The sequence below is a fragment of the Chinchilla lanigera genome, unplaced genomic scaffold (assembly GCF_000276665.1).
Source record: "Chinchilla lanigera isolate Chin_1 unplaced genomic scaffold, ChiLan1.0 scaffold00010, whole genome shotgun sequence".
NCBI lineage: Eukaryota > Metazoa > Chordata > Mammalia > Rodentia > Chinchillidae > Chinchilla > Chinchilla lanigera.
In genome coordinates this window covers 20,947,567-20,969,806 of record NW_004955411.1, presented here as the reverse complement: position 1 = coordinate 20,969,806, position 22,240 = coordinate 20,947,567, and positions in this window count along the sequence as shown.

Sequence of the window (22,240 nt, the reverse complement as noted above, 5' to 3'; positions counted from 1 at the left end):
GAGGAGTAAAGGAACAGACACATTGCTGTAAATTATATTGCAGAAGTGTCAAATTGGACCCCAAGTCACATGTGGTTCCCTTTAATAGAGAAGTCACTCTTATTATACAGAATATTTCCCTGCAGCTATTCATATCCATTTAGCGTTCAATAGTTTGAGGAAGTGAGAGACTTTGAAGACTTAAATATATTCATGCGCTCATATAAATGACACATTGATTAGCAAAGAAAGTTTTGTAATTTTCTCATAAAAAAAACAAACAGCTAGTGAAGTGTTTTTCTCTCTCTTTTTCATCCAACCTTATTATTGGTCAGGTTTTACATCTGGGCCCTTTACAGAATACAAGATCTGGAATAGATTTGCTATGTTCTCAGTTCATTTTCCATTTGCACTTGAATGAATTGTATATGCTTAGTTTGTGTGATTTAATTAATCTGTGAAATTAATAAATGATAAGAAGTAATTTATGAAGTTCTGCTGGATTAAATAAAAATTGACCATCTAAAGTTTTAGAAGGGAGTTTGGTACCAGTTCTTGGGTCCAGAGGTGTTAGTTAGACACTCAGTAAAGGTCCTCGGTAAAGGTTACCTGTTGTTGCCTTCATCATGATCATCCTCAGGACCGTCCCATGAGCTGGTCATGTTATTTACACAAGTGCATTCAAACAGTCCATGTGGCAGAGCCAGTGAGCTGTGACAATCCTGGGTCTTTCCTAGCTCAAAGCCAAGCCTATAATTCACCATTTTTCTCTAGTTTGTCAAATTACATTCAACACACACATATTTAGAATAAGGCATATATCAGGTCCTGAGCCAAGATCTAGGCAATTAAAGATAAAGAGGCTGTGATTCATCCACCAGAGAGATCACGTATTTTACAGTATACCATGCCCAAGGGTCAGTCACTTAAATATACCTGAAAGGTTTTACTGAGAAAATAGTGGAGTGAGAGAATAGGTGTCACCTCACATCGAGGAGCTGCAGCACTGTCTGTGAGGACGGGAGACTGTACAAAAATCTAGCTATACTTGATCAGGCTTAAATAAATAGACTCTACTTCTTTAATCAGATACAGCTTACTTTAATTTTCTGAGTTGGGCATGGTGGTGCATGCTTGTAATCCCAGCACTCCATGAGGCTAAGCCTGGGAGGCCGGCCTGGGAAACTTTGCGATTTAGAAGTGCCCTGTCTCAAAATAAAAAAGCAAGAGCGAGAGAAGCTGAAGTTATAGCTCAGTACAAGCGCTTCGGTTTGAATACTTAATACTGAAAAACAGTCCAGTAACCTACCTGTAATTAGTATTTATTTTGTATCATTTTTGTTCTTTCAAACAACAGAAATATTTAATACCCAGGCTTATAGTATTTTTTAATTTCCATAGCAAATTTTGCATCGTTTCCCTTTCAATCACCAATTTATCATCAAAGCTCATTTTCATATGTGCCTTACTTCAGCTATTCATCAATAGTTTAGAGACAATTTAAAACAGAGCTATATTATTCTGAAGATTTTGGTTTTCAAATGGAAGTTGCTTTAAAATTTACTTGAAAAAATTTTTGGAACTAATCAGATGCATCAGAGTTAATCAAAAGCATTAAAAGTAACGCAAAATATTGATTAAATAGTTTTCTATATAGCATTATTTAATTAATAATAAATACCCATGTAATTAATAAATTTCAATACATTACATTTTGTTGTTATGGCATCATACTTTTGTTTGCTGTATTTACACTTCCTGTAAATCAAATCGTAGTGATTGAAATTCTGCTATTTTGGAAGAAATATTCTACTTTTTTTTTCTACTCTTACTAATCCAATTTCATTTATTGATTTATTGATTTTTTATTTTAAAGGGAAAAGAACAATCACAAAATAACAACAATAAAGACAAATATAAAAATCCGTTTATATTCGCCGTTAGCACTGTTGACAATTAAAAATAAGTAGACTATCCCCTCTTATTTTTAATTGTCAATAGTGGTCTTCTTATTTTTAATTATCAACAGTGCTAAAGGCTGATATTAATAAATTTTCATCTATGAGCCTTTATTAAATTAGCAAATCTGAATCTAGATGTTCTAAGTCCAGAACACCCTCTCCTTTCATGACACCTAACAAGTATGATCCGGATGCTTACGTGAAGCTTCAGATGATATGAAGACTTTGCTCAGATTGTCCTCAACACGTGTTCCTCCTACCCCTTCTTGACATCACGTCACCTGGCATTTCTTCCCCTCTTCTATCTGCCTGTTCCGCTGCTCAGTATCAAAAGCAGGACCTCACATTTACTAGCCAAGTGCTCGACCACTGCGTTTACACTCCTAGTCCCCTTTCATCTCATACACATTTTATTATCAGCTTCTAATGTAGAAAACAGTAATTAGAAATTGCAAGAAGTGTGCGTTCATTCATCTTAATAAGCAATGTATTTAAATAAATAACTGCAAAGGTTCTAAGAACATTCTGTTGATTTTTAATCAAAGATATTTTGTTTTCAGTATATTTAGTACCACAAAACACCCAAAACAAAGTGGGACAGATACAGAGTTATACTTTAGTTTCAAACAGCAATGAGTTGGTTACTGTTGCTTGATGGACTATCTTAATCCACGATTCCTTTTTGAATATGTTTTAATCTTCTAATTGTTTATTATCTAACAAAGTTTGGATCAACAGTGCACTATTTTCAATGAGATATTTTTCAGGCGACGGTGAAATAAATTCAAAACACAAGTAACTGCTCTATAAGCCCCCGGGAAAAAAATCCATATTCAACTTGAAACAACGTCTATCTGTAAGTACCAAATTCAAAAGGCCTTGGCAGTTTTGTAAATTAAAGAAGTGGATTAAAAGTTTAAAAGAGCTCAAAGAACTATGGATTAATCCAGTAAACACTTAAATTTAATTTTCCTTCATAATGTTAGAATTTCTTCTACATTGAGATCTTCTGTGTTACAGGTGGAAGGTGATAGTTAAAGAATTCTGTAAATTTTACCTGAGCAAATCATGTAGATATGCATATTAAGTAAGAAAATATACAACATAATTCATACTGAATAGTTACATATACTCAATATTGTTATGTTTAACTTTTAAATAGATTCATAAGCAACATTCATAAGCAAAATAAACTGATAATACCCAATCATTTAAGTACTTAGAAAGAAAAAAGCAATAAATAATAGAAAATCACACATTAATCACTTCTTATGAATATTATTTAATATTTTACAATATAATGATGAGAGTTTGCAATCTATTGTATTCTTGCAAATTAATAGTATAACCTCTAATATCAAAACGAAGTATGTGACAAAGTACACAACTTAACTAGCTTTCTTAAATCATTTCATATTATATCCCTATCTCAATGTGAATACATATTATAAAAATTAACATTATCACCATTACTTTTTCAAGTCATGTATGTATATATATTTTTCTAAATACTTTGGTGGTTATATATCTAATGGTACTTTATCTTATCTATATAAATATCACTAAGAATTTTCTAAACTGGACATACTCCTATGTAACTGCAGTTTTAAAATTTTACCTAAAAATCATATCATTTTTCTTGTCTCTAATGTGCAGTCTCCCCCAAACATCGGACAATACATATTTTAAAGTTATTTCATTTTCAACCATGCTTCTAATTTTACACATTTGTTTTGTTATATCCATTTAGCCTTATACAGTATTTATTCAATTACCTTTACATACTTTTAGAAGACAAAATTTGCAAGTGGTATGACTTTTTCTTTCAAAGTTCCCCATGTGCAAGATTTGCCTAATTATTTATTATGATTTTGGTAAATATTTCCCCTAAATTCTGTATTTCTTTTAATTAACCATTAGCTCTAAAAACCTGATGGTTTTCTGGTTAGTTTTTGTTGTGCAAAAATGTGGCACAGGTGATGCTGTGTAATATATATTGTATGCTATCGGTTGATACCCAACATCAGGTTTCCCCAGAATAAAGCTAACTCTGACATCCCCCTTTTTTATATGATAGCAAATCATTTCTTTCTATTGTACCTGTATCTCTTTGGTAGTTAACAAGAAATCTCTAACATCAAATTTCTGGAGCCTGGCAGATAATTGATTCCCAATAATCTGTCACTACGATTTTTTCATACAGCGATTGTGCAATAATGAATAATTTAATACAAAATTATTTTCTAATCTTTCTATAATTTTAGCTGACTTTTTCTACAAAACAGCTTTTGACTAACAACAGGATATGAATCATAGATCTTTATAAAAGGGAAGCATGTAAAGTTAATCTAATTTCTTTAATTTATAAATTCTAGATAAAACCTTACTAGACTTTTTTTTTTTTTTGGTACCAGGAATCAAATTCATGACCTCAAGCTTGCCAGGCAGGTGCTTATGCCCCTGAGCTGCACCCCTGGCCTGTAAAAGTCACTAGACTTTGTAATATTGGTTACAATAAAATCAGGGTAATATTGGTGGCAAATACTTATCCTTTATGCTTTTGTCTTAAACTATCACTGTATACTTAAGCATTTTATTAATTTTATATTTTATAATCATATAAATTGCAATTCATTTCATGGTCAAATTTTGGAAACATTTTTTAAGCTAAAAGAATATACAATTTAAGATACATCTTCAAAAACTAATTGAATTTTTTTGTTTAGCACTCCAAACATGCAATTAATTTTTTCTGATATCTTGCTGTTGAAAATATTTATATCATCACTTCACTTATTTCCAGGTTCTACTTGAACTCAACAAAAGTGGCTGTTATTGAAAAAATCAGGAAATACAAACATTTAGTTAGAAATTAAATCAGACATCGTGTGGCTTTCTCTCCAAGGCTGCAATTGCTGTCATTATCGTCATCAAATATTTAATATAAAATCACTCAAGAATTGGCTTCCTATGTTCCCTAAATATATCTATTTGTGCTGCAAATATATTTTGCTAATATTTTTATGCAAGAGCCATTAAACACAAACCAGCAATATCATTTTTTGGTTAATTACTTAATTTTTATTACCGGTGTTTTAGATCTTAATGTAGAAGATATTAGGTCAGCATTTCAAGTATAAAATCCAGTACCTCAGGTGACAATAGAGGCAGTAGCCATACATATTAATAGATATCATTGAATATAAGAGCTAATCATATTGGAGTAGTAATCAATGAAAGAGTTTATAAAATGGGTACATTAGGAAAGTCATAACGCTGGGAATATATGAAGTTAATGTTATACAAATTTGCATTATTGGTAAAGAGCCACCACAGCAAGTGTAGAAGGACTCCAGTTCGGAGGGCAATGTCACAAGGTTACAGAGTCCTTAGGTAAGAATATGAGGGAGGTTCTAGTGAGCGACTGATTGATGGAAAAACAAGTACTGAAGACAGAATTAAATTCTAATCCACACAGATAGATCATAAAGCAGGAACTCGATTTGGGTTATAGAACAAACATCCTGTAGATTTAAGTAAACAAAAATATGTCAAGGCTAGTCCTGGTGCAATGCGCTATTTGATGTGCAGTCTGAACATTAAGCTCAAATTTAATTCTGTCCAGATCAATATCAGGTATGATGAGCCCTGAATTATAATGAGGCAATCATGAGGATCTAGAGAAAAACAGCTTGAGTCCCAGTAGAGACAGAGACTGGTGGACCATAGCCAAAACAGATTACCGGTGCTTTAAATTTACCGCTAAAATTTATTTCATTTCATTTTCAATAGTTAGATGAGATTGTGCTCTGTTGCCCAGGCTGGTCTGAAATGCATGAGCTCAAATGATCTGGCCCCAGAATCCCCAGTAGCAGATACATCAACCATGCACACCAATGCCCAATTTGAGTCTAAACAGCACAATAGAAGAATGCAGTGTAAAGTATTTGAGGATCTCTTAAAAGCTGAAATAAATATTTAGATGACTATATTCTTTAATAAATAGATTATCATAAAGAATCATTTGTAAGTTGACATTTATTGCATATTTTGATAAGCTCCTCTAGTCTAATATAATTGAGATATCTAATGGCTTAATATTTGTCTGTTTCATTGAATGAGACTTTTCATCTTAAAATCTTCTATTTATGCATTACTCTGATTCAGTATGCTCACTCATGCCCCACAGATACCCCTTTTTCTTATGAAAATATGTTGACTTTTCCTGATACAAATTTTAAAGTAAATATCCATTGAATCTTTTATCAGGTTAGTTGCATAGTTTTCTTTTTTTTTTTTTTGGTTTTTTTCTGGTACCGGGAACCGAACTCACGACCTTGTGCTTGCCAGGCAGGCGCTTTGCCGCTGAGCTAAATCCCCAGCCCCTGCATAGTTTTCAAAAAGAAACAATGCCCTACTCAATCTTTCTGGACCAACTACATAAATAAACTCAGAAAAATGAACAATCTTTTTCTACTTAAACTTTCAATATAGGAAAGCCTTGCTATGAGTGCTTAATAAACCCCAAAACTTGGTAATCCTTTTGAAATTTGAGAAAAAGAAGCATTGTTATTTATTGTAGTACATTAAACTCCCGATTATATATAACAGATTTACACCACCATCTTAATAACACATTGTTTTAATTAGTTTAACTAAATGTTTTTCACTACAAATTGTTGTAGCAGATTTAGTGACAGTTCATTTTTCCTGATTATACTTTTAATAATATTTTATTGATTACATAGGATCCAGTTTCTTCTCTGCAATAACAGATCTCAAGTCAAGAAATCCTTCCCAAACGAAAGTACTATTACCTTTGGAAAACACTTCTGAGCTGGCTTTCAAGTTTTAAAACATTCCCATGTAATTAGAAAATAATGAGAATTTTATTCATATTCAATACAAAAACAAGTTGTTAAATTTTAGAACATGTTTTTTATTAGAATAATCAAATATTTTCCATTTAAAAGTTTGCTTTAGAACTATGTATTATGTTTTAGTTCATGATTTCCAGATATCTTGGTGCTTTTGGAGTGAATTTGTCCTGCCAAAATCAATTTTCCTTTGATCATCAAATTTATTTTGATCATAGCCAGTACTTTTAATACTAGCTCTGTTTCTCAAAGATCTAGTTTTAGATGGATAAAATAATTTTATAAAAAAAATTGAAAATCAGAATAAAAATATTACTTATCAATGTTTGATTCTCTCTCTGTCTCTGTCTCTATCTCTGTCTCTGTCTCTCTCTGTGTCTCTGTCTCTGTCTCTGTCACTCTCTCTCTCTCTCTCTCTCCCTCTCTCCCCATCTTTCTCCCTATTGTACTTTTAGCTCCTTGACCTTGGAATATATCAGTCTCAAACATTTATTATATTTAAATTTTGAAATACATAACCAAAGCAGGTGTGGTGGTACATGCCTGTAACTCCAGCACTCTGGTATAAGAGGCAGGTGATTGCAAATTACAGCCTAACCTAGGCAGCTGAGTAACTTAGCAGCACCTGTTTCACAATAAAAAATTTTAAACAAGACTGGGGATATAGCTCCAGGCCAAGACCCTGGGTTTGTTCTCCAGTACTACACAAAAAGTATGAAATAAAATAAAACAATAAAGTGTCCAAAATGTGTAGTGAAATTATGATATCCACCGTGGGTGCACATGGCATAATTCCTTTTAATGTTTTTTTTTTTTTTTTGGTACTGGGAATTGAACTCAGGACCTTGTGCTTGCCTGGCAGCTACTGCACCACTGAACTATATCCTTAGGCCCATAATTCTTATGATTAGCACATAACTCAAACTCAGAGAACCCATGTTTGTCAGCAAAGTATTACTTTTTAGCACAAAAGAATAATTATATTTCTAAAACATAATCCTTTAGTTCTCTTTGTTCAGGGTACATAATCTATACAGGATATGATCAAATCATATGCAAGTTCTTAAAATATCAGATTTGCTCCACCTTGCTTTAATGAAAGCACACTGCATGTTTTCTGTGTAGTGGATAATTATGTCACCAAGAACAATTTATGTGCACCATCTGCTCTTCTATCTTAAAGCAAAAAGTCCTCCCATGACCCATAACTACAATTATTTTGTTCCTATTCATAGAAAAAATGTCTAGAAACACTGTGTATAATTTCTTGACTTCAATTTCTATTGGTTTCAGTTACTATTTCTGTGTCCACAGGTGTAAATAATATGATATTCTCAAGGTTTTGTTTTAAAAAGAAAAAAAATCCATTTAGCCAAATCCAAGATCATTTATTAATTTTCATTAGTCAACAGCATTTCATCTTGATTTTTCTCTTCTTCCTGAAACCATCCTTTGACTTCCACCTTTCCAGCTACCCCAATTTCTCACCCTGTTGTATGATTTACTGATAGTTTGTTCCTCATCACTTTATTCAGTATTACTCAGGTGGCAATATTTGGCAATATTTCTTCTCTACACTTTCTTGTTTCTTTAAAGAATTTCATCACAGTCTTTGGATTTAAATACCCCTTTTTGCTGATGATCCCATAATACTATCTCTATTTAATTTTTTGTCCAAGCATCTGACTTACATAGCCAACTGCCTAAGTTTGATTATCCCTTTAACTGTCCAAAAGACAGTTACGATCTGGAGATATAGTTCAGTGATACAGTACTTCCTACTATAGATGAGGTCTTGGGTTCAATCCTCTGCACTAAAATTAGCTACTTGGTCAATCAATCGGTCATTCCTTAAAATGTAGTATATCCAAGAACAAACTTTTGTTTACCTCTACTTTTGCCCATATTACTACTTGACAATGTCATTCTTCCTCTGGCTTAAGACAGAAAAAAAAAAAAAAAAACCTTGAAGATATCATTATTTTCCTCCACCGTTTTGCAGGTCACATCTAACCCTTCTGCAAAATTCACCATATTCTTTCTTCAGTGTGCACTTCAAATCAATAACTGTTTACTGCTCTCATTCCAATATAGATAGTTTATCAAACCTTATCTACAATTTCTTCCTACTTCCAGTTTGGCTCCCAAGACTCCATAAGGCATGGTGAAGAATTACATATGCACATGTCAGGTTAAATCACTGCTCCACTGCTCCTACTGTTACTTTCTATCTTTTCCTAACAATGCCTTACATCTAACATCTTTAATGTGACCTCAGAGGTGTTACATCTTCTGCCACCTATTAGCTACACCCTCTTTCCTTCTGTCACATCCTGTTCATTATTTCACCCACATTTGACACCTCACTGCAAAACTGGCTTGGAACGATTTTCTGCTAAATGATTGTCCATTCCAAACACTTGTTTCATTCATTTACCATAAAACCACAGAATGGCATTTTCTGGGCACATTTCACAAAAGATTCGATGCTACCAAGTTGTGACTATTTGTCATTCCTTGTCTTAGTATTCTTTTTTCTACCAACTCTATGAACAGACCTAAGAGTTTTACCCACACTTATTACAGATTTGAAGGATTTCTTTTCCTCACTAAAATTTCCCTTTGAAGACCCAAAGAGGACTCAAAATTCTTTTCTGATTTCTCGCTGTGTAACAATTCAGCTATAAATTTAGAAACAGAATTTATTTTTGGAGCATGCCAGGTTATTATGTGCTCAGGGTTATAGTACTTTCATTGAATAGTTCAAGGTACTATTTATGATTTCATGCTAACAAATAGACCGCCCAGGGTTGAGGATCCGTTTCCCTTCCGATGCATCTCAGAAAATGGACACAGGGCTTGTTATGAGTGAAGACACTTAGCAAATACTTTTCTGTCTAGGGTAGCCTATTCTGTGTTTCTGTTAAAATCATAGTTTGTGGGGTAAAATGACATTTTATAGAATCAGAGATCTTTACTTAATACAAAAGATAGCTGAAATACATTGACATGTTTTGCGATTAAATGTTTACTATTATTAGAACATTTTACAAAAGAAATTACAGTAATATGTGTTGCATGAATGGAAAAGAATTGACTCTAGAATTTCAAAAACTAAGGCCTACCGGGAATAAGTATAATCAGAGGAGGAGAGAAAGAAGGGTCATGCTAGGCTCATTTAACAGTATTGCGTTCAAGCATGTTCTACTTTCCCTCAGGGTACGGTTATAAGATGGTCCCCGTTGAGTTTATGTCTACACATCACTTGCTTTATCTACAGGGAGAAACAGTTAATGGTTTTATATACCCCTTGCTGTGCTCAGAATCATAAGTCTTCTCAATCAAATGATACAGATAATTACTAATTATAACAAAGACTCAAGTTTGACAAATTTTGCATAATACATTTTGCTTTGCTTTAGCACATTCAAAACTCCCAAAATTTTCTGACAAACTTTTCAATTCATACTGTAATGGAATAACAAATTTTGCCTAAATATGTACATACTTGTCAACACACTGATCCAGGGACAGGTGTCTCACTTCCTCTTTATAATTAGATTTTAAGGACCTAATAATGCTTACCTGTCTGATTTATAGTTTTCCACCTATGAAATAGAAATATTTTATTAATATGATAGAAATTAGTGATCAATAGAATACAACTTAAAATGCAAATATGTTTCCTTTACATCTTGATTTTTATAGGCTAAATAACTCATTAATTTTTTGTTGGAGAGTTCAATGGTAACTTTAAAATTTAGTTTGTCAATTAGTATTAGCTTTTATTAATGTGTATCTTGAGAAAGTAAGTTTGTTGAGATTTTATTTTAAGTTAATACTTAAATCACTTAACTGTGAGAAACCTTGCTAAGAAGAGGTAGTGAGCAAATTTAAAAATGATTAGATAGCATTCTTATACCGCATGGAATAAAGAACCATTTTTCAATTATTATTGGAAGAGTTTCTGATTAGGAGAATTTCAGCGCTATAAAACTTTACTTTGGATTATTCAGTACCAGTTTAAAATCCTAAGCCTCTAAGAATCCCTGGAGTTAGTATGTTGCTTTACCTTTGTTTAAATCAGCATTTCCCAACTATGTGTCATTAAAGAATATATTCAGAAAACATCTACTTACAGGAGTTAAAATGCTTCTTCAACAGAAAGTAATCTGGCAAAAAAAATAAAACTATATTTGTTTTACAAATTATCTTTAAATATACAGCTATGGTAATTATGTGAAGCTTTCATGTCTTTATTGTAATAGGAAAAATAGAAGTGTAATTGCTTAGAACATTTTATCTTCATTTTTTAATATAAAAATTTAGGAACTAAGGATGTAGCTCCCTGGTAGCTCACCTGCCAACCAGGCAAAAAGCCCTGGGTTTGATCCTCAGCACAAAAAAGGAATAAATAAATAAATGTTCTTTAATTATCATCCATGTATTCCTTGAAATATTGTAACTATTTCCTATTTCCATTGGGATGCTTTATTCCTGTTATAATTTACAATATATTTGATACAAACAGGAACATCAGGTAAAAATCACTGTCTCCTTCCCCATTACCATAGAGAACACACTCAGTATTTTCAGGCACTGTACTGAGAATTCACTGGATATCAAATTTCCTTCTTGCTCAAATTCCTTCTATTAAATAGCATAGAATTTGCAGTAATATAAGCACATGTACTTTAAATCATGCTCAGATCACTTATAGCTAACATAATGTAAATGATAGCAAAGATTTGCGGTACTGCATTGTGTAAAGAATAGTAACAAGGAGAAAAAGACTGCATCAACACGCACATATATATTCTTACTCTCTGCCTGTGGTTGGCTGAATTTCTGAATATAGAAACCATGCATATGGAATAATCACTATATTAATGTTAAAAATTTAAAGGTACTGTTCCTGAGCAGCATTCTGATTGTGAGCATAAATTTATTGTATATGTGAGCAAATATTCAATGATTTTAGAATAATAGAAACAAATCAAACATGCAATGAAGAGTTGGGAAGATTTTATGTGTGTGTGTGTGTGTGTGTGTGCACGTGTGTGAGATAAAAATAAAACATTTTAGTGATTTAAAACTATATAATTTTGAACCAAAGAAGCAAATTTCAACCTATTTTTGCACGCATACAAACTTGCACATAGGAAAATGAATTTGTGCACACATATTTACTTTAGCATTTAAATAGTAAAGAAATACTTCCATTCATATGTATATATATATATATATATGTACACACACACATAGATGTAGCTCTAGATGGGAGTACACAGAGAAATGTCTCAGACTTACAACAAAATAACTGCTTTTTATTTTTACCTAACTTATTTTTATTTTAAACATTAAAAACTAACAAAAGAACAGTGAAGACAAAATCAAAACAACACAAAAAGAACAAACGATACATGACCTCAAAATAAAATGATAGGAATTAACAACGGTTAGTACATTACATACTGTTATCTTCAGAGAAGTTGCTCAGTCCACCATCAGAAGAATGTAAGATTGATCAAATAATCAAAGACAGTAACAAATAGTTAAAAAAAAATAACATCGGAAATGATACACAGCTTCACCATACAAGATGGTAGGAGTTAAACAATGGTTCTTATACAGCATATAGTAGAAATCTAAATCATGCTACTAAAAACCAAAAGGTTACTTTAAATCATATTACACTGTAGAGGATCAGATCATTTGCCCACTTCTAAAACAGACAATGAAGCTGGGAAGACAATGAACCTGGCCTGGTTGAGTCATGTGACCGCATCTGTGACTGAGACTTTTATTGACACACCCTACCCACCTGACCGAGGTGGCACCCCAGAAATAATCAATTTTGCTTAAAAAAATGTAGAAATGGAATTTGAATGCCCTCTGTACAATATAATCTCATGTTGGTAGCTAAGAACAAGGCAATTCATAGAATAATATAAACTGCGCATTTCATAATAATTGACATTACATTTAAAGGGCTCCTTAAAATACAGATACGTGAAAGTGGATGCAAGAGCATTTAACTGTACATACAGTCTTTATTTTCACTGAAAAAGCCTGAGATTTTCTTACTAATTATATTTCTGAAATGCTTAAAATTGGACTAGTTTTACAGTCTAAGGCCTGAAACCATAAATCTTCCTCCAAACATAAGGGCACACGATATTATCATTGGTTTTGGCAGTGATTTCTTAGGTTTGACACCAAAATCACAGGCAACAAAGTGAAAAATAACCAAGTGGTAGGTACTACATCAAATAAAAAAATTTATTTTTTCTACCGGCGGAGGAAGAAAGTTCAACAAAGTAATAAAGAAACCTGTAAAACGAAAGGAGCTATTTTCACCCTTCTATTGGAAACGGTCTTAGCATTTAACCTGTGTAGGAATACCTTACAATGCAACGGCAAAAGCAAATAGCTGAATTACGAAATAGACAATTGTGGTTATAATTCACTAATTATTAACTGGAATGGGAGCGCCCAGCTGAGTTGAGTCCCCAAGGTTCTGGGCGTGGGAGATCCACTTAAGGAGGCTGTCTGTCTGTTGGACCATATAAAAGAAGCGGAGGAAAATTTTTGAGTTAATCATTCCTGCAAGAGCTTTGGTCCGTCTGTTTTTCTTGGAAGGGAATTCGGCTGTTACTGTCTAGTTTGAGCCACTCCCAATACCATATATATATATTATGTCAAAATATAAAAAATATAGATTGTCTTTATACAGATCTTTTTTTTTTCCGGAACCAGGGATCGAATTCACAACCTTGCGCTTGCCAGGTAGGCAGTGTGCCCCTGAGCTAAATCCCTAGCCCCTTTGTACAGATCTTAAAATGACCTATATGTACTCAGGTATTTTTAAAATTTGCCATGTTTACTTAAAATTTTAATTCTAATAGATATGATATATAAGATATAGTATGTTCTTATCACTTTGAAATATATTAGTAAGTTGCTCCAAAATTATTTATCCAATAATTTTTTTACTTTCTAATTAAATGTGACCAGCTTATTATTATAAGAAATAATTTTAATATGATGTTTCTAAAACATACTCTGTTTAAATGTTACAAATAATAATAACACATTATTTAATTTTAGGTGCTCTTTCTGGACCTAAACTGATTTTTTTGGCAGTGGTGGTTTTGGTACCAGGAATTGAACTCAAGACCTTGTGCTTGCCAGGCAGGTGCTTGTGGCCCCTGGATTTAAATTTATATTAATCTATGTGACATTTAAAAGAATTTTAAAGCCCAAATTCCTCCGAACCCTCAATATTCTATTTTGATAGAAACAGGTTACACATTGTGTTCAGAAAACTGGTTTATTTTAGAAAATTTTCCTCACAAAGTTTCTCATTATAGCATTAATGTCTTATTATATCATTTATTTTTAATAACTGTGAGACACTATTTCCATCACTATTTCTTCATCATTATTACAATGGTATATGACATCTAGGGATGTTTTCATCCTAACTGCAATATTAAATAGCGTTTTGTGTTATGTTTTTAAGCATTATAAAAATTTACATCACTTATCATAATTTCACTCACTTATAGTAGCTTTTAATGTATTCTGTGGTTGTTTATTTACAACTACCACCAAAATTAGGTTACTTGCAGCTGGCTTCTTTCAATTAGTAAGATGTTTTTAAGGTCCATGCATGTTGTAACATGGACATTACTTCGTGATGTCTATTTCCAAATACTACTCAATATTCTCCACATTGTTTATCATTTTTCAGTTGATGAAGTAACATAAATTAATTCCTAATATAATATATAATTTGAATAGCCTAGTGCCAAATAAAATAACTGTGGGGAACCACATCACGTATCCAGCAACCTACTGAAATATTCAAGGTGGACCATTCTAAGCTTGCCTACCACATCATGCGTGCTACTCCCCAAAGAAACCACGCGGAAGGCACCGGTGGGAAGTTTCTCTGTTCACCTCCCCTGCAGAGCACCTAACTGACCTCTGTTCTTCCCCTTGAGAATTCTTGTCATGTTTTATGCCCTTACCTTTTGGGAACTGTGAGTAACAAACAAAATTTTCAAAGAAATTGTTACCTCATTCTACCTCAAATTTTCGGTTAAAACAAAATACTTTAAATTTGGTATGTTCTTTCATCAATGCAAAGTGTACAATTTTTTTTTTGTTGTTGTTTTGTTTTGTTTTTTGTTTTTCTCCGGTACCGGGAACCGAACTCACGACCTTGAGCTTGCCAGGCAGGCGCTTTTGCCGCTGAGCTAAATCCCCAGCCCCCAAGGTGTACAATTCAGTATCTTCCTTGCTGAAAACTTTGTTAAATGTGGTGTCTATTTATAGCTTGCAAGGATCTGTATCTTTAAAGTTATCCATACCTACTGAAGTAAGAAAAAGCAAATTCTTATAAAGTCATCTACACCAAAATTCAACCTTGTTAAGGACAAACTGTCAAAATGACTGAAACCACTCCTGCTAGAAGCATAAGACCATTTCCCCCGATCTTTACTGTGAGAATATGCACTGTGAGAATTTGTTTATTTGTTTGTTATCGGGATTGAATCATTGACCTTTACACTGAGATATATTCCCCAAACTTTGTAATTTTTCTTTTTCAACTTTGTGACATAGTCTTGCTCAATCAATAAATTGTTTGTACTGAGCAGAAACTTGCAATCCTCCTGCCTCAGCCCCTGGAGTCTTAGAATTACAAGCATTCACCACCACACTTGGCAGGGCTTCTAATTATAAAAACCCATGGAAGTGTGTAGGAAACCATCAATCCTTCCCTGATAGCATTTTGAACTCTTAAACTTGAACACACTGAGCCTTCCATGTTTTATAGATTACTTTTTTAAGATTTTCTATCCTAATACTGGCTGCATTTGCAGTTTCTACCCTTGTGCTTTTGCTCAAGTAGCAGTAATTCTCATTTCTTCATTCACTTTCTCAAATTTTGTGTTCCAGTGTCTACCTTACAATCACAAGCTTTCATGGATGTGAGAAGACTTCTAGTTTTTCAGCCTGTTCAATGATTTCTTTTTTGTGAAGATGGGAATGGTAAATTCTAAGCTCTTTATTTGCTGGTCTGGAAATAGTACATCAATGTTTTCACTTCTAGTTGTTTAAATATTATTTAATTCCAGAATTTCCTTTTTTTTTCTAATTTTGTATCATATTATATGTCTATAGTTGTTATATAAAAATGTTAGAAATCATTTTATATAACTGTATGCCAAGAAATAAATGATTGTAATGTCAAATGATATTGTTTTTATGAAAATATAGTAAAGGGGCTGGGAATTTAGCTCAGTGGCACAGCACCTGCCTGGCAAGTAAAACGTCATGAGTTCAATTCCTGGTACCAGAAAAACAAACAAACACAAAAACTGAAAATATAGTACATTACAATGACTATAAATATGCAAAAAACAGAATAAATAATGATGAGTAGATAAAAGCATAATTTGAACCTTACTCTTGACATCAAATTTAAATTCTACTAATCCTTTGAGAGATATCTATTTTTCAAGTAATAAAAACTGCTTTACTCTATTTAATCCTTTGTATTCACACCTTTCTTATACAATATGCAACATATTTACACAAGGTTAAACTTCCCCTCACATGAACATAATAATTTCAGCAAACAGTTTAGTTAACATCCAGAGTACAGTGAGGTAAATTTCCAGTATTTACCAACAATTTGGGGCAGTGAATCTCTTCTCAGGCCCCAAGGAAATCCAGTCACCTTTGCAGGAATAATTCTTTGACATTAGATCCTAAGACCAACATTCTTATCCCATATTCTTCCTAGATAATAATATTAATTATGCATTACTCTTCTCTATCTATTAAAGTACCATATAATAGTGTGATTTTTATATGATTCTATAAAATATGCTAAAAATGTGCAGTGCTAGAAATATGCTAAAGTACACGGTACTTTGAAATCTGCTTGAAACATAGTAAGCATTCAGCAATATAAAATTAAAGTCATTTCTTTAGATTTCTGTAACTAAAACATTCATCTAAGTCAAATTATTTATTTTATATCTGTATATGTAATTTATAACCATGGGTAAATTTGAGCTTCTGCTCTAGATGTTTGCAATATTTCCACACCAGTCTGTGATTCTAGTACTAATCTTGGAATAAAGTCCAATACAATATTACTTATGAATGAAAATAATTTATTTATTTATATTAGTAAATGGAATGTACTTGTTAAATCTTCAAGCAAGCTATGTACAAATGATCAAAAATAACATCAGAGCTCTTGATTTTACTTCTCCATGTCTCTTATTTCAGACTGTCATTTCTCTTTACATACCGGTCTTGGTCTGCATAGAGAACGTGCCAAAATGGTATGAGGTATAAATGATTCTAGTCTCACACTGTATTGTCTATCTCAAAAAAAAAAAAAAAAAGGAATAAAAAATATCTATTTTTTAATTTTAGGGGGTGCTGGGAAATCTGAAAATCAGGATTGTCTATGGCCATGCTACAATGCATGCACCCTATTTTGTCTGAAAATCAGGATCGTGTTTCCTCCTTCCTGCCTTTTGAAACTGCTGTCATCAAGAGACAGTGTACTTTTATCAATCACCTGCACAGGCCTGTGTATGGCAGTCCTCTGAGCAGGATCTCAGTCACTACTCACCCACAATGTGGGTGTGTAGCAGTGGTTACTAAATGACACAATGATACCTAGGCTGCAGTAACATATCACCTCTGAAAGGAATATAGAAAATTGTAAAATCATTTTCACTAAATTGTCCTCAAAATGTCATTGCAATTTTTTGAGGTTAGATTTATGTATTACCTGAGAAGAAATGTAGCAATTCAAGCAATATTACTACTGTCAATATCTAAAATGAACAGATAAGCTGCTTTGAAAATAAAAAGTAAAACATACTTTCTTATATACATCTTCAACTCCAAGAAAGATGAACATTGCCATTAAAAATGAAAATAAATGATTTTATCTGCCACTGCTGCTATTCAAACCATATATATATATATGCATATATAGAGAGAGAGACAGAGAGAGAGTAATACTTTCAATTTAAAAAACACCTTCACAAAAAAAAAAAACACCTTCACTTTGTGACTTTCATAGTCTTAAGTGTATATACAAGTGAGAGCAATACATTAACTGTTTAAAGCTAACACGCCACTTTAAGTTTCTAAGCTAATGCTTATTGGAGTTTGAAATATTTTCATAGAACTAATAAAATAATTTCAAATCAAACTTTATCCAATTAAAAAATATGGTATGAGAAATATTAAAATCTAGCATACTTTTACCATTATTGTTACTATTTAAAGTGATTTACTGAGTAAATTTGTTGTGGGCTATAAGGTTTACAGAAGGAAATAGAAAGGACAAAAACTATTAAACATTAAAAAAGAGATGTTTAACAAATATTTAACCATTTTAAAGGTTAAAAATTAATAATCGTGAATATGGCATAATTTTTACATTATATCTACTGATCCCTCCCTTGACTGTAATTTTAGTTGAAAAAATTAAGTTAGAACTTAAGTCATTTGTCTCTGATAAAATATTTTTGATAAGTACGGGGGCAGTGAGGTGGCCTCTCAATTTCTCAGAACGTCATGGCAATGATTACACTTTAAGTGTAGACAAGGATTAAAAAGTGAAAGTTACTCTTCTTCACAAAGTGACTCTCTGCATAAGAAAATTGGTATTTGTGACTCCCTCATGCCCAGAGGGTTATGAACGTGGTCCACACTGACTCAAATTAATTTACTCTTTTGACCATCTTCAATTACAACATGCACATCAGAGTATTTCAAAGTTAGAAGCTAGTGACATGCTTATGAATTAGTGTACTACCTCCCCATTAAAGTGATAGCTATACCAGCTATTGTAGAACACCCAGTGAACTTTCTTTTGGTTTGATTGAAATTGAGATTGTAGTTAAGATCCACTGACTTTTTCTGAGTATAACATTTAGATTCAATGGTGTGCTTTAAAAATTAAGGCAAATTCTTTCGTAATTCTTTGTGAGTAAGAATCTGTTTGATCTGTTTGCCTTCTTCTTAGGATTGAATTCCTTGGAACATCCTCAAGCTGAAGAATGTCTTTGATATTCATGGTAAAGCTCTAGAACTACACTTGAATTTATGCTAATGGGGTGAAACATTAGGGAGTCTATTTAGTTTTACAGTAGAGTTTTTTCAATTTTTTTTATTAATACATGTTTGTAGTATAGAATGATCACATTCCTCATGGGGAGTTGGTCCTATGCTTAACATATCTTAATTCCTTTTTTATACCCAGGCCTTCCTTGCTGCGTGACTTGGTCCCCTTCCCATTTCAGAAGAGCTAGCTCCTTATTTCCTATTATCTACTTTTGTACTTTGCTCTTTATTTTTATTTTGGGTTTCTCTTATACAGAAATCATGCAATATTTAAACTTGTGCATCTGAATTATTTCACTTAACATTATGATCTCCAGATGCACACATTTTCTTATGGATGAGTCACATTTATGTTTCTTTATACCAAAGTAATACTTCATTGTTCACAAATACTACATGTGCTTTATCCATTCCTCAATTGATGGGACCTATAGGTCACTTCCAAGAATTAACTATTGTGAATTGTGCTGCTATAAATATGGTCATGCAAGTATCAGTTTAATTCTTTCAGGAATATACCTAGAAGTAGAATAACTGGATCAAATGGAACTCCTAGTGAGAATTTTTTAAGCAATCTCAACACTGATTTCCACAATGGTTGTACTAGTTTACAATTCCATCAACAATGTGGATGAGTTCTTTCATGTCTGCAGTCTTACCAGCATTTGTTATTCTTATATTTCTTTCCAGAGTAAGATGGAATCTCAATATTATCTTAATTTTCATTATTCTTATTGTCAGACATGTTGAACTTTTTTGATATATTTATTGGTCATTTGAATTTGTTCTTCCAAGATATGCCTGTTCATTTCAGTTACCTATTTTTCACTGGGTATTTTCTTTTGGGATCTGATTATTTTGAGTTCTTTATATAGTCTGAACAATAGTCCTCTTTCTGAGGAATAGCTGGAAATTTTTTCCCATTTTATAGGTTGCCTCTTCACTCTGTTAATTGTTTCTTTTGCTATGCAGAGCCTTGATATGGAACCACTCACCGATTCTTTTTGTATTTTTTTGTATTGGGGATTCTGTTTACAAAGTCATTGTCTATGCCTTCAAGAGTTTTACATATTTTATCTTCTAGCAAGTTAAGTGTTCATGTTGTAACATTTGGATTTTTGATTCATTTTCTTTTTTTGTTTAGTACCCAGTGAAGGATCTGGATCTAGATTCACCTTCTACATGTGAATAGCTAGGGTGCCCAGCATCATGTGTTAAAAAGGCTCTCTTTCCTCTAGCATAACCAGGTGTCTGACTGTGCTGGGAGTTATTTCTGTATCCTCTATTCTTTTCTACTGATACCACACATTTTTTCTCTATGCCATGTTGCTTTATTTACCTTAGCTTTGAAATATAACTTGAAGTCTGGGATTATGATGCTCCTTCATTTGCTGTTGTTGCCCAAGATTGCTTCTGCTCTCCTAGGTCTCTTTCACTTCCTATAAATTTTAGGATTAATGTTGTCTGATTCTGTGATTTATACTATTGGTATTTTGATTCAGATTATATTAAATCTGTATGTTGCATATATAAATACAGCCATTTTTGCAATATTGGTTCCTCTTGTCTAGGAACAAGGGATACCCTTTCATTCTCTGATCTTTACTTTTTGTCAAAGTCCTGCAGTTTTTGTTGTTAAACTCATTCACTTCCTTGGTTAGGTTAACTCTCAGGTGTTTAGTCTTACTTCTATGAGTGGTATTATTTCCCTAATTTCTTTCTCGGTGAATTTATTATTGATGTACAAGTACACTCTTGATTTTGTGTGTTTCCTTTGTATGCTGTCTCACTACTGAATTTGGTAGTTAATTCCACCAGTGTTTTGTGGAATTTTTTGTGTTGTCTGTGTAGAAAATTATGTCGTCTACAAATAATAACTGAACTTCTTTTTTCTATATGAATCCCTTCCATTTCTTTATTTTGCTTCATTGCACTGGCTAATGTTTTGAGAACTATATTGGAGTGGTGGTCACTGCCTCCCTTGTCATCTTCCTGATTTTAGATGGAAAACTTTCAGCCTCCCATTTAGTATAATATTGCCCACTGATTTGTTAGAAATTACTTTGATCAGACTGAGGTAATAAGCTTCTGTGTCTATCTTTCACTAAGTATAATTTTGAATGCATGTTGGAGTTTCTCAAAAGATTTTTCTATCTTAGTTGAGAATATCATGTGATTTTTGTCCTTGTTTCTGATTATATGATTGTATTGCATTCATTGATTTGCATATGTTGAATCATACCTGCACCCCTGAGATGAATCCTTCTTGGTAATGGTGGTAATCTTTTTGATGATTTGTTGCATTCTGGTTCCCAGTATCTTGTTGAAGCCCTTTGCATCTATGTTCATTAAAGAGATGACATATAGTTCTCTCTTTTGGTTGGGATATATTTATGTTTTTTCTGATATGAGAAAGCATGCAATAATTAAGTTTGTGTGTCTCACTAATTTCACTTAACATTATGTTCTCAAGTTGCATTGAATTTTTTTGCATATGTGTCTATGTTAATAATTTCCTGGATTTTAGTGGTTTCTATTATAATATGAACTTTAAAATTTTTAATCCACTGATTATTCATGAGGATATTGTTTAATTTCCATGTGTTTGCATATTTTCTGTAGTTTCTTTTCACTTTGATCTGATAACATCCATGGTATGATTTTTATCATATTGAATTTACATAAACCTACATATTCTTTGTGGGCTAGAATGTGGTTCATTTTGGAGAAAGTCCAATGTACTGCTAAAAGGATATGTATTTTGTTGTTTTGGGGTGGAACATTGTTCAAATATCTCTTCAGTACATTTATTCAAAGATTTGGATAAACTCTGAAGTTATTTGTTGATTTTTTTCTAGTTGGTCTTTCTATTTGACAGTGGGACATTGAGGTTTTCACTAATAATTGTGTAGGGGTTTGTCTGATTCTTTATGGCCAGTAATGTCTTTTTTATGAAGTCATGTACATGAATGTCCAGTACTTATGTCTAGAAATACAATCACCTTCTTTTGAAGTGTGCCCTTAATAAATGTGCCAGACCTTCTTTGAGTCTTTTGATCAGTTTTGGCTTGAAGTCCCTGTGTCTGAAATTAGGATAGCTGCTTTTGCTTTTTTCCAGTTTCCTATTGCGTGGAATATCATTGTCCATCTTCTGTTTTTGGACTATGAATTTCTTTCTGGATTAGTTTCTTTTAAAAATATATTATTGTGATTCTTTTCCTCCTATATTTTACCCACCTGTGGCTTTTTTTT